The 12,793-nt window shown below is 44.4% G+C and overlaps 1 long non-coding RNA gene across 1 annotated transcript; it reads right to left on the minus strand.

The window, feature by feature from the left end:
• Positions 1–10,543: 10,543 nt before the first annotated feature.
• On the minus strand, positions 10,544–12,793 carry LOC122482679. The gene is made up of 2 exons (XR_006297206.1): positions 12,686–12,793; positions 10,544–11,934 (listed from the first exon to the last, which is right to left on the minus strand). It is a non-coding gene; the product is annotated as an uncharacterized LOC122482679 (long non-coding RNA).

Raw genomic sequence — 12,793 nt, forward strand, 5'->3', positions numbered from 1 at the left:
CAGAAGATAGGTTTGGAGGTAGCAGAGTCTGGGGGGGCGCAACTTAGAGTCCAAGGGACAGCACTGGGAGGCTGACACCAAGCCCTGGGATATGGGGCTGCCACTGGGCCAAGCACTTCTGCATATGGGATTGGTTGTGGCGGCAAGGTGGGAACAGAGCAGGCCGGAGGCGGGCCTGAGTCCCTCGCTGTGCCCCAGAGGACTGGTACAGAGGTGAGGAGGTGGGCTAGGAAAGGCATGCACATTCTGTAAGGTGTACCATGTGCTTGGGGGCGGGCCTTGGAGGGGGCGGGGTAGGTGTGCTAGAGAATATGGGAATAGAGGCAAGAGGAGGCTCCAGGAGTTCACAGGGTAGAGAGGAAGCCAGTAGTAATTTCAGGTAACAAGTGGGAGAAATAAAGATGGAATAAAGTATTACAATAATTTTTAAAGGGTGGATGAAGAAAGTTACTGAAAGCTAGTATGTGCTAGTATGGGGAGGGATTTGGGTTCAGATTTTAACTCTGTCACTTACAAGGTGACATAAGTCACATAGCTCTCTAGGCTTCTGTAAAACGGGTGGAACACCTCCTATTGCCTCATCTTTCAAATGGGCAGAACACCAACCCCACAGGGTTTTGTCAGGATTAAAATGAGACACATGTCTCAATGAGACACATGGCCTGGCATAGTAACACTCACTGAATATTAGTTCTTCAACTCCCACTTGCCAAGGGCTTTTGTCTTTGCTACTTAATTCTTATATACTTTCTGTTAGCCAGTTATTTTTATCCTGACTTAAAAAATGAGAAAATTAAATCTCGAGGTATTTAACTAACATAGGTAGTACACAGCAAATCTAGGACTCATTCCCACACGTGTCTAGTTTTAGACTCTACTCCACTCACTACCCTGCTGCTTTATTAGCATAAGTATATTAATATGCACCTCTGGGGGGGGCGCCTGGGTGGCTCAGTCGGTTAAGTGTCCGACTTCGGCTCAGGTCATGATCTCGCGGTCCGTGAGTTCGAGCCCCGCATCAGGCTCTGTGCTGACGGCTCAGAGCCTGGAGCCTGTTTCAGATTCTGTGTCTCCCTCTTTCTCTGACCCTCCCCTGTTCATGCTCTCTCTCTCTCTCTCTCTGTCTCAAAAATAAATAAACGTTAAAAAAAAAAACTTAAAAAAAAAATACGTACCTCTGGAAACTGCCTAGGTTAATACTTGGATAATAAGAATTAAAGTTATAAGAATTATAAGTACACTATTATATCATATGTTATTAAGTATTTATAATTATTATATTTATAGCAATTATGTGGTTTTGATTATTATATTTATAGCAGTTTTGATGCATTTTTAATTATATTTATGGCAATTATGTATTTATAATAATTATTGTAATGGTTAGGCACTAAAGTAGGTACTTTTCATACATTGGCTTATTTAATCTTTTTTTTTAAGCTTATCTATTTACTTTGAGAGAGAGAGAGAGAGACAGAGAGAGCAAGTGGGGGAGGAGCCAAGAGAGGCAGACAGAGAATCACTAGCAGGCTCTATATCCTCAACACGGAGCCCGATGTGGAGCTCAAACTCAGGAACCGTGAGATTGTGACCTGAGCCGAAATCTAGGGTCAGATGCTTAACCAAGCCACCTAGGCACCCTGAGCTCATTTAATCTTTGTAATAATCCCAGGGGCTCCTGCGTGGCTGAGTCAGTTAAGCGTCTGACTTTTGATTTCGGCTCAGGTCATGATCTCATGGTCCATGGGATCAAGCCCCGAGTCAGGCTCTGCAGTGACAGTAATGAGCCTGCTTGGGATTCTCTCTCTGTCTTTGTGCTCCTCCCCCACTCTCACACACAGGCTCATGGGCAGGCTCTCCTTCTCAATCTCTCTCTCTCAAAATAAATAAGTAAACTTAAAAACGTAATCTTTATAATAATCCTGTGAATCAGGAACTGTTAATATCTCACTTTCCCAGTTGGAATGAAGTGATTTGCCCAAGATTACAGATCTATTAATTGGGAGAGTTGTGTTTTGAATGGGAGACATGGGCACAGGGGTTGGGGCTTGACTCCAGATTCACATGTTTTATACCTGTCCAACTTGTTTAACTTCCGTGCAGAAGTTTTTCTCTTTCTCCAATTTTTCCTTTTTCCTATTTCTCACCTTTTTTCTTTCTTCTCGTTGTTGGCGCAAGAGTAATTCTCCCCCATTTCCAGGATCAGGTTCCGAAGTCGCCCAAACCTCTAGAAGGGGGCACAAATCTGAATAAATGGCGTTTAACCTGACTAATAAGCAAAGAAATGCAAATGCAAATGGCATTAACGCAGGCAAAAAATTGCAAACGAGACAACCCAAGTCCGCAGGGAAGCAGGTCCCATCTCCCGTGACAGTGTGAATTTGTGCAGCCCTTTTGGCAGGAATTCGCATTAGATAGTAAAAGGCACAAAAGGGCAATTTCATTTAGCAGTCATTTACTCATTTAACATACAGCAATACAGCGGGTTGGGAATTTATTATAACGCCATGAAGGAAATTACTTTCTTCTCATGGGAATTGCACTTAAGAAGGGGTTGAGTGTTACTATTTACTTTTCCCCCAACCATCTGTCATGTGGGGGACTCCTCTGGGACCAGCTGGGAGAGGCCAGCTTCAGGGTTATGTTCATTACCCTGCCCCCCCCCCCGGATACTGTCTACAGAGGGAACCCAGGTGGAGCCAGGGGCTCCTTTATCCACCACGGATGCCACTTGAGTGAAAGGTAGTCTCTTCCTGATGTGGTCAGGCAGCATAAGAAACTCCGGCTTCCTTATTTATTTGTTTTTTTTATTGAGCTATAATTTTTTTTATTGTTTTTTCAACTTTATCGAGATTTAATTGACATATAACGTTGTGTAAGTTTAAGGTGCACCACACGTTGAGTTGATGCACTCAGATACTGCAAAATGATTACTGCTGGCTTCCTTGTTAAAGGACTTCAGAGCTCTCCCAGATAGAAGAGCCTGACTTTGTCACAATGATTTACACCCCATCATGGCTTCTTGCCGACCTGTCACTCCTGCCTCAGGAATACTGGTTTCTCCTTAACAACCTTACTCCATTCTGAGTGTCACTCCTGGAGGGAGGGACCACAGCACTGTGCCAGCATTTAGATCCAAAGATTCTTGCATCGCCCTAGCTGGATCCCACCACTTCCCAGCAGCCTGGAGGTCCTGAGCAAATGAATCTGTGGTCATGACCTTGCCCTGTAGCCTCCCCGGATCTGGTCAGCTGGTCCTGATGCCCTCCAGGTCCTGGGCAGCCACACTTTTGAGTCTGTGTTGTGTCAGCTCTGCCTGAGGCCAGGGCAGGGGGCACTGAAGGTGTCAGAGGGCACGGGCGCTGAGCATTCTTCGGCACCTCCATTGCCTGCTATCGATTTTCTCCCGCCCTTGCTCTTCTGTTGCCCTATAAAGAAGCCAAAGTAGTAAAGCTGTCAGGACGTTTTCCAAAAGAAAGATGTGCTAAATGGAAACGTTTGTTAGTGCCTCTTAAACAAAGAGAGACAGCGTGGCTCGGCGGGAGCCGCTGGCATTGCCGTGGGCTGCAAGTGGAGATGGGTCTGGAGAGAGAGCAGCACTGTCAGGGGCGCGGCTGCTGATGTTCCTACAGTTGAGGGGAGCATTACAGGCTAATCGTCTCCCCCCCCCCCCCCAGGGCAGAAACACGGCTCACACTGGAGCTGCTGAGCCGCTTCACTTTCCCAAAATGAGGCTGAGCCTTGGAATGTCAGGGAGTCCCACAAATCAGGGTAATTAAAAGTCTCTGTGCCTCCTTGGGTTGCATCCCCAGTCCAGAAAAGAGAGAAGGCTCAGAGAACTGGAGGTATTTATAACTCACGGTATCTGTGCATCAGGAGCGACACCATTGTCCCCCTGCATCAGTTGCGGGATATTTGCCATGACAGGCTGAGACCAACAGTCATCTCTGCCATTGACTGGCTCTGGGATCTCAGCCAAGGTACATAACCATTTTGAGCCTCAGTTTCCTCATCTTTCAAAATGGAGATCCTTATACCTACTTTCAGGGCTACTGGAAGCATAAATGCCAAACTGTACTAAAAAATCAAGTCTAATGTCTTGCACATATATGTTCAATAAATGGTTCCTTTGGCTGTTTTTCTATCATTGGCCAGAGCCCTCAACCCAGTCTCTGCGTGGCCTTTTATGTCTTGACAGGGTGTTATGGATCTTTTCTAGGACTTGGCGTCTTCCTGGGTTAATAAAACCCCTCTAGTGGCTAAAAAAGCATTCTTGTACCAGAGTATAAGGCAGAATACTACTTCGATTAAAGCAGGAGACTGACATTATTAACAATGACCTCAGACAAGTGATACCATTTAGTTGCTCATTTGCACCACAACGCAGTGTTTATAAAAGTGCTTAGTATGGTGCCTGGTCCCAGTGTGTGGTAGGCAGAATTCTAGGATGGCCCCCAAGATTCCCTGGTATGCATGTCCCATATAATTCCCTCCTCTGGAATGTGTGTGTGGCTTGTGAATATGATGGATTTCACTCTAATAACTTCTATGGCAAAAGTAGAGGGATTTTGCAGACGTAATTAAGATCCCAACTTCATCGATTTTGAGTTAATCATAAGGGACATTATCCTGGGTGGGTCTGCCTCAAGTAAATGAAAGTTCCTCCTGCTGGCTTTGAAGATGCGATACACTATGAGTTCTATAGCGTGTAGAAAACGAACTCTGCCAATAACCACATGAACTTGGACAAGAACCCTGAGCCTTAGATAAGACCAAAGCCCTTGCTTGCAGTCTGTGCGACCCTGAGCAGAGGACCCAGCTAAGCTGTGCTCAGACTCCTTACCATGGAAACTCTGAGATAAGCAACATCGTAAGCAGTAACATTTGTGGCAATTTATTATGCAGCAATTGAAATCTAATACAAATTGTAGACATTTAAAAAAATTACCATTAGTAGTGAAAAAATAGAACAGAATCCTTCAGATGGGACTCTTGTCTTCATGGCCCAGGAGAAGGACCATGGAGACCAAGATATTAATTTTTCTGGAAAATGACTGCTACCCAAAAAAATAAAACTCCATTCCCTTGATTCCAGTACCTTGTTCTGGGTAAACACCCACATGCAACCCAACAAAGTACATTCTAGGAGTAAGCATTTTATTTATTTTTTTTCAACGTTTTTTATTTATTTTTGGGACAGAGAGAGACAGAGCATGAACGGGGGAGGGGCAGAGAGAGAGGGAGACACAGAATTGGAAACAGGCTCCAGGCTCTGAGCCATCAGCCCAGAGCCCGACGCGGGGCTCGAACTCCCGGACCGCGAGATGGTGACCTGGCTGAAGTCGGACGCTTAACCGACCGCGCCACCCAGGCGCCCCTAGGAGTAAGCATTTTAAAGGAGCACTCCTGGGGCGCCTGAGTGGCTCAGTCAGTCAAGCGTCCAACTTAGGCTCAGGTCATGATCTCGCACTCCAAGAGTTGGAGCCCCTCCTCGGACCCTGTGGTGACAACTCAGAGCCTAGAGCCTGCTTCGGATTCTGTGTCCCCCTCTCTTTCTACCCCTCCCCTGCTTGCACTCTGTGTGTCTCTGTCTCAAAAATAAGTAAACAGTAAAATAAATGTAAAGGAGCACTACTGGGTGGAGGAAGTGAAGGCTTGATTCTGGATCCTTGTAGTTGATGTCAACCCTAAATAAGGAGGTAACATGAGGCACGCTCAAATGAGCAGACATTGAGCTTATTCAGGAAGAGCCAGAGGAATTGAAATTCAGGAAATGCAAGCTGTAGGCAGGTCCGCTGAAAGTTTGGGGCAGGCTGCATTTATGGGCCAGGAGTCCAAGGAGGGGGAAGTCCCCCCAGAGTCCAAGCAGTAAGTTCATTGGCTTGAGGATGGAGAGGGGTTCTTGGTGGATGTTCATTGGTCAGGAGATAAATCTTTGCCTTCTGTAAACCAGGTATTGAAGAGAAATAAATCAGTCTCTCACTTCTTACGTCCTATTCTTCTGAGGGACCATTTGTGAGATGCTCCAGTTTCTATCCTCCAGTTCCATTTTAGGTCGAAATCCTTTCACGATGGAAAAAAGAAGCAAATGTACTGGGATGATTTTCTGAAATATGAGCACATCCCCTCCTTCCATTCCCAAAAGTGGACCTTCCCTGGCTCAAATTTCTTAGTTCCTTGCCTCGGGAGTGGAATGATCCCCAGAGAGGGAGAGAACAGAAGCTTTTCTGCTCTTGGTTTTCAGAAAGCCAGTCCTCAGGGGCAACAGAGACCTCTGGGCTTGAATAGTAGATTAGGAAACAACCAGGTGAGTAAGAGCCAGGCTATACTTACTTCCAACTCGAAGAGTCTCTGGGGTGGGGGAGCCACCAGGGGAGGGATAAGTGCATCAACATTGGGAATCTCTGAAGAAGAGGCTTGTTGGTCCTTCTCTCAGGCTGAGTTCAGGACAGATGCTCCAGAAAAGTTGGAGAATATGGAAAGATGAAAGACCCTTGTGTTGCTTCCTGTGTGGCACCCAAAAGACAGCAAGACCTCAGAAAAGAAATAACTACATAGTGAATGGAGAGAACCTTCAGCAGCCCCATGGAGATTCCCACAGCTTAGTGGAGCATAACAGTACAATAACTGTGTGTACCACAGAGGGCAGCAAAGTAGCTGAGAAGTAGCCAGACTTCAAGGGGACTCTGTGGACCCTTGATAGAAGGGCCAGAGCATTCCACAGATGTCAGGAATAGATGACAACCTAGGGCGGATAATGTTTCCCCAACCCTGGAACTTGGATTGGACTTCCAGAAAGTAGAAGAAGGGAAGCAACTAAAAATTAAATTTAAATTTCTACCACGCAGCAAGAAGGGGTGGGGTGGGGGGGAGCACTTTCAATAAAATTTGTACTGAGCTTAATCAAACTGAGTTTTGCAACAGATTTACAACCATTGAACAACTAGCCTACTTCTGGGAGATCCAGTGAGAAACAAAGAATAGCTTTCCAAGAGGCGACTAGTAGATCCTGACAGAAATGGCCCCAGGGAATTACGCTTCCCTTACCCCCACCTCATTTTATGCCCTCCCCAATTGCCTCTTTGTAACCTGCTTACACTGATGGAATGTTAGTGAACGTGAGACAAACTGAGGCTTGAGCTTGCACATGGCTGCTCGCCATACCTCTTGCTGCTTTGGGGTCCCATCTACCAGGCGAAGAGGCCAGGCTAGCCTTCTGGAGATACGTTGCCCAGCCAACAGCCAGCACCAACATGTGAAGGAAGCCATTTCAGATCATCCGGTCACAGAACATTGCCAGCAAATGACTTTAGCTGCAGTAGTCATCATTACTAATCTGCTGACCCACAGAATCACGAGTAATTAAAATGATGGTCGATCTAGATTGGTGTATTATGTGGCGGTTTTGTTATACAACGAAAAATCACCAATATAAGAGCACTCAGGGGTAACACCCCAGTGAGACACGTGAAACTGAGCTCCATTCAGGATAACTCAGTACAAAATTAATTAGCCAAAGAAGTGACTTAACTGCACGCTTTGAACCGGGAGCCTAGATTTCATCTGATTTCCCACACTGGCTCTGTGAAGTGAGATTTATTATAGGTGAGATAACTCAGGCCAGAAAAGTTGTGATAAAGCTTCTGGTTTTCCACTGAGTCCAATTTGTGTTCTAATAATGTACCTGTAACTCTTACAATACATAGTAACATGTACCATGAGGGCAGAATCATACGCCTGTATGGGACCCAACATGCATAACAGCTAAGGCCTTTTTCCTTTCTTGTTCTCTGGAAGACCCAGACCCAACCCTGCAGCCTACCTACCACAGGCCCTTTCTCCCCCAGCAAACAAACAGAAGAGTTAGAGGAGAGAAGGAGGGAGGCAGAGAGCCCTGAGTGAGAGTTAAAAATCACCATGGAGCTCGGTGGTCTCACACGAGACAAAAGCATTCATTTTCCCTGTATTTGGACAGCTGAGACTGGCCCCCTTCTCGCCCCAGCACGCATGCCAGGAGACCCAGGCTGAATCTTAATGCCAGGCGGCAAGAGGGGGCTTCTCAGGGAAGATTCTCAACAGCAAATAGGTGAAGACTCTCCAGTGACCCAATACTGTCTTCCAAGAATACTTTTAAAAACTTCTGGCTGTCTTTTCTATCACTCCTGACTTTTTTTTCCTCCATCAGACTCAGAGAGCTGAGTGCTATAAAAGCCGAATATGTGCCGAGAAGGGAGGGGAGGAAAAGTCTCTGAATTCACTGAATTCACGGGGTTTCAGATTGAGAGATTCTCCAGGGCTTTGTAAACCATAAAAAGGAAGCAGATCTCTGTCAAGAGGCCCTTTCTCCAGAGCAGCTCTAACCCAGCCTGTTTGCCCTTGGAAGATGCCGTAGCCTCTGAGGCATCCAGACACCATGAGTTAGCACATGGTATCTCTCTAACTATTCTCCTTCTGGAAATGCTGCCTCTTCCTTATCCTAAACTAAAAGAAGGGGTTTCCTAAGCAGAATGTGATGGAGAGTCCTAGCTCTCCGACTGACGGGGGATCACCTTGGGCCTGAGGCCCCTCGTCTGTAAAACACAGATAACAATCCATGCCTTGCTGTGTAGTTGTGAAGATGACAGTTGTGGAGTGATAGGTCTCCTGGCTCAGCCTCTGCAGTCTTGTGTCCTCCTGGCACCGGCACTCACAGTAGGCAGTCAATGAACATCAATTCCTCTTAGTATTTCTACATGTGTATTTATTGGAGTGGTGAATGGCCAACGGATTATCATTTTTATTTGGGTCCAAAAGGCAGGAGCTCTTTATTATGTTTAGAGAAGACATAAACTCTTTGTTCTGCATTTCTAAAGAAAAAGAAAGAAAGAAATCTATCTTTCCAAAGCTCCTTGGGTCCTCTGCTAACATGAAAAATCCAAATATCCAATCAACCTCTCTGATGTACACTCAGTTGATTGCCTCCCCAGCACCCATCTCTCCCTCACTGCTACCTCCTTTTCGTTTCCTCCTGCCTTTTAGAACCCCGATTTCATACAGATATTCATGCTCCTCCCCAGCCATGTGCTTCAAGGAAAGTAGCCCCTGCCCCAGGTCCAGGGGAAGATTTGGACTGGTCTAAGCCAGGGTTTCTCAACCTCAGCACTAGTGATATTTTGAATGAGATGCTTATTTCTTGCGGTAGAGGCTGTCCTGTGCATCCTAAGATGGCTTTGCAGTGTTCTTGGCTTCTACCAACAGGAGTGCCATTGGTGCTCCCTTCCCCCATCGTGACAGCCAAATATGTCTCAAGACATTGCCTGCTATGTGTGTGTGTGGGGGGGCAAAGTCACCCCAGTGGGGAACAGTGGTCTAAGCTGATCATAGTGGCCCCACTATCCCTGCCATTGATTAATTTAGACATTGGTATGTGATGTATTTCTGGCCAACAAAACTGAGGGGGAATTTGCTGATGCTTTTGAAAGAGGTTTTCTCACTCTTGAAAACGGACTCAGGGAGTAGATAACTCCTTTTCTTTCTGTTGGAAATGTTTCGTTCTGGTCATAATGACCAGAAGTATAGCAGCCACCTTGCAACCATGAAAAACTAGGCTGAAGACAAAGCCTACTCACCAAAAGATAGACTGAACCTGAATCCTGGATATGCCAATGAGCCACTGTGTTAACCACACCTAGAACTCACTCACTGCTATGTGTGATCATTCATTTCTTCATTCAAAAGATATTTACTGGATGCCCACCATGCACCAGCTAGTTTCCTAGAAACTGGAGCCAGATCAGCGAACAAGATAGGCAGATTTCCTGCATTTATGACACCTGCATTCTAGTGAACTTAGTGCTTAAACCATTTTGAAAAGCTTTTCTATTACTTGTTGCCACAGGCAACCAAATTAATGCACCTAGCAAAGGCTAAAATTCTAAGCATCACTTCAGCCTTCAATAATACCTAGGAGATTTCCTTGTTTCTTCTGTCTGATTCCTATCTCATTCTCCACATTGACCATTCCAAACCTTCTACACTTTCCTCAACCCCCTGACTACCAATGTTCTTCTCTAATGTGGTCCTTATTTTTGAGCTACTAACTTGCTATACTTTCCCATAGCACCTTGTACATGCCAATTTCATTGCATTCATCCTGTCATATTCAATTGTCTATTGATTTATATGTGTAGGTTCTGAGTGGAAAGGGGTACCCGGTCGGACCTGCAGAGTGAGTTGAAATGCTGAATGATGCAGAAAAGCCACGCAGGAGACCATGTCTGGTATAGAGTAGGCTGAAGTCCTGACAGCTTTCTATTTTCATTTTCCAGTTCCCATAAGTTCTTCCTATAGCTCTATAAAAAGGAATCCTCTTTTTTTTTTTTTTTTTAAACCAGCCCCAAGGGTATCTCTGTTTCGGGAATCAACAACCTATGACCTATGGATCAAACACAGTCTTCTGTCTGAAGCTACAAATGGTTTTTGCATTTCTAAATGGCTGAAAAAAGTCAAAAGAAGAATAGTATTTCATAAACAACAAAAATTATATAAAATTCACATTTCGGTGTCCATTAATAAAGTTTTATTGGAACAAAGCCACACTCATTTGCTAACATATTGTTGATCGCTGCTTTCACACTACAATAACAGAGTTGAGTAGTTGCTACAGGGATCAGATGACTTGTAAAGCCTGAAATATTTATTATCTAAAAAAGTTTGCCAATCCTCCTCCGTTTCACACAACAAAAATAGCCCTGCTTAATGCAAGTACTTTCTGAAATTAGAGACAATGCAGATTTTTAAAGTAGACAACACTTACTAGATCATTTAGCGTATTTCTGATTAGGTTTGATAGAATCACCCTCTGCTCCTAAACAAACAAACAAAAACTAGTTAGGAGGCAGAAGCAGAGAAGGAACTTGGATTTAGCCCAGCAGAGAGATGGCTGGCCCCCAAAATAATAAATTCATGCACTTCTTTCTTTTGTAACTTGTTTTCCAAGTATGTTCTGGAAAGTAGGCTCCCAGTATTTTCGAATAGTGAATCTCACTACACACATATCGTCGTGTAGTGCAGTCGGCCCACACTGTCCGTGCAGCAGAAGTGAAACCCCAAACCATGCCTGCACTCTCTGAGCAACTGAGAATTCCTTGTTGTATTTCCATGGTTGATTGAATTCATTAGTTTTTTCATATCTTAGACACATTCATTCAATCTGCAAACATATATTGGGAGTTGACTAATGCAGGTTGGAGACTAAACTGAGCCGAGACATGCAAGAAATGTCAAGATCAACAAAGCAGACTTTCTTCTCCTGTCTGAAAGAATAATAAGCACAGGGCCCAGCATTTGTGGCGGGAGGAGGGGCTGTAAAAGTAGAGGACGATAGAAATCAGAGTGGCTCTTCTCCTTGGCTTTCATCTTTGTCAGTGACAGTGCTTGTTGGACTGAAGAGGGTGAAACCTGTGCTGGCATGGGAGACCCAAAGTCCAAGAAAAGTGACTGGAATGATGAGCGGCTCCACATGAGGTGAAATCTCGTGGACTAAACAAATTACCCAGCTCATCATGAAGATGAGTTGCCAACAAGATCACTGGCATGTAGACCTTGGAACTGTGGGGAATTCAGTGGTGCTAGAAATCAGAAAATTGTCAAATATCTTCTTTATTCTATATCACAGAAGAAGATGGAGTCTTCAAATGACAGAGCAGTGATGGTCAGGATTCTAGGACAGATGTATCACTTCAGAATCATGTGTGTCTGTTAATAGTTGAAATCCCCAAAAAGTAGCTTAACCAATTTAGAGAGTTACTTTTCTCATTCTATGAACAGCCCTAAGGCAGGCATTGGTTTAGCTGCTCAAGGATATCAGAACTCAGTTCTCAGAGATTCTCTTGACCTTCGCTTCATTGTTACCCCATGTTACCAAAAAGGCTTCTCCATCACCAGCACAAGTTTCTGTGTGCCAGGCAGAGAAAAGAGGGAAAGACGAGAACAAGTTGCCTCTACCCCTCCTTCCCCACCCTCCTCTTTAAGGAGCTTCCCCCAGAGCTCTACCCAGCAACTTCCACCTATATCCCATTGGTCAGAATGTGCCAGATGGTCAATGATTTCTGAAACAAGTGGAGAATATAGTTGTTTTTAGCTGGGCACATCGCCCCCCTTCCCCAGCAAGACCAGGGACTTGTTAGTAGAAAAGGCAATAATTTGTGCTGGTTACACGCCTAGCAATCTTTCCAACAACAGATTTTCTGAGAAACAGGTTTAAGTATGTTAGAAAGAAAGAAAGAAAGAAAGAGGGAAGGAAGAAAGGAAAGGAAGGAAGGAAGGAAGGAAGGAAGGAAAGAAGGAAGAATTGATCGCTAGGAACTGCCATCAATTTGCAAAGGATAGTAACAAGCAAATTAACCTACTTTTCTTCAATTAAAATGTTACAAGGCTGGTAAAAGAAGGAAATATGATACATGAAGTAAGTGCATTTATCATCAGCAAGGCATTTAACAAAGTCACTTGTAATGTCCTTACAGATAAGATGGAGAAATACAAATGATGTGACAATAGAGAAAGGTAGATTTATAACTGATTAAAAGACTCAAAAGACTGGTGATGAATAGTTAATGTCAGTTCTATAAGCAATAACTATTAGTGCCATGTTGTATTATTTTAATTAATATCAGACTTAAGAACAATAACAATATATATAACTGACAGAAGATTCAGGACTCGCCCCAGTCACATTCTATGTCCATTTCTGGGATGCACATCTTGGAGAACTTATAGACTTGAAGATGAAGTAAATCTGGAAGGACAGATTCAG

This window comes from Prionailurus bengalensis, chromosome D1 (assembly GCF_016509475.1).
Source record: "Prionailurus bengalensis isolate Pbe53 chromosome D1, Fcat_Pben_1.1_paternal_pri, whole genome shotgun sequence".
In the NCBI taxonomy this organism is placed as follows: domain Eukaryota; kingdom Metazoa; phylum Chordata; class Mammalia; order Carnivora; family Felidae; genus Prionailurus; species Prionailurus bengalensis.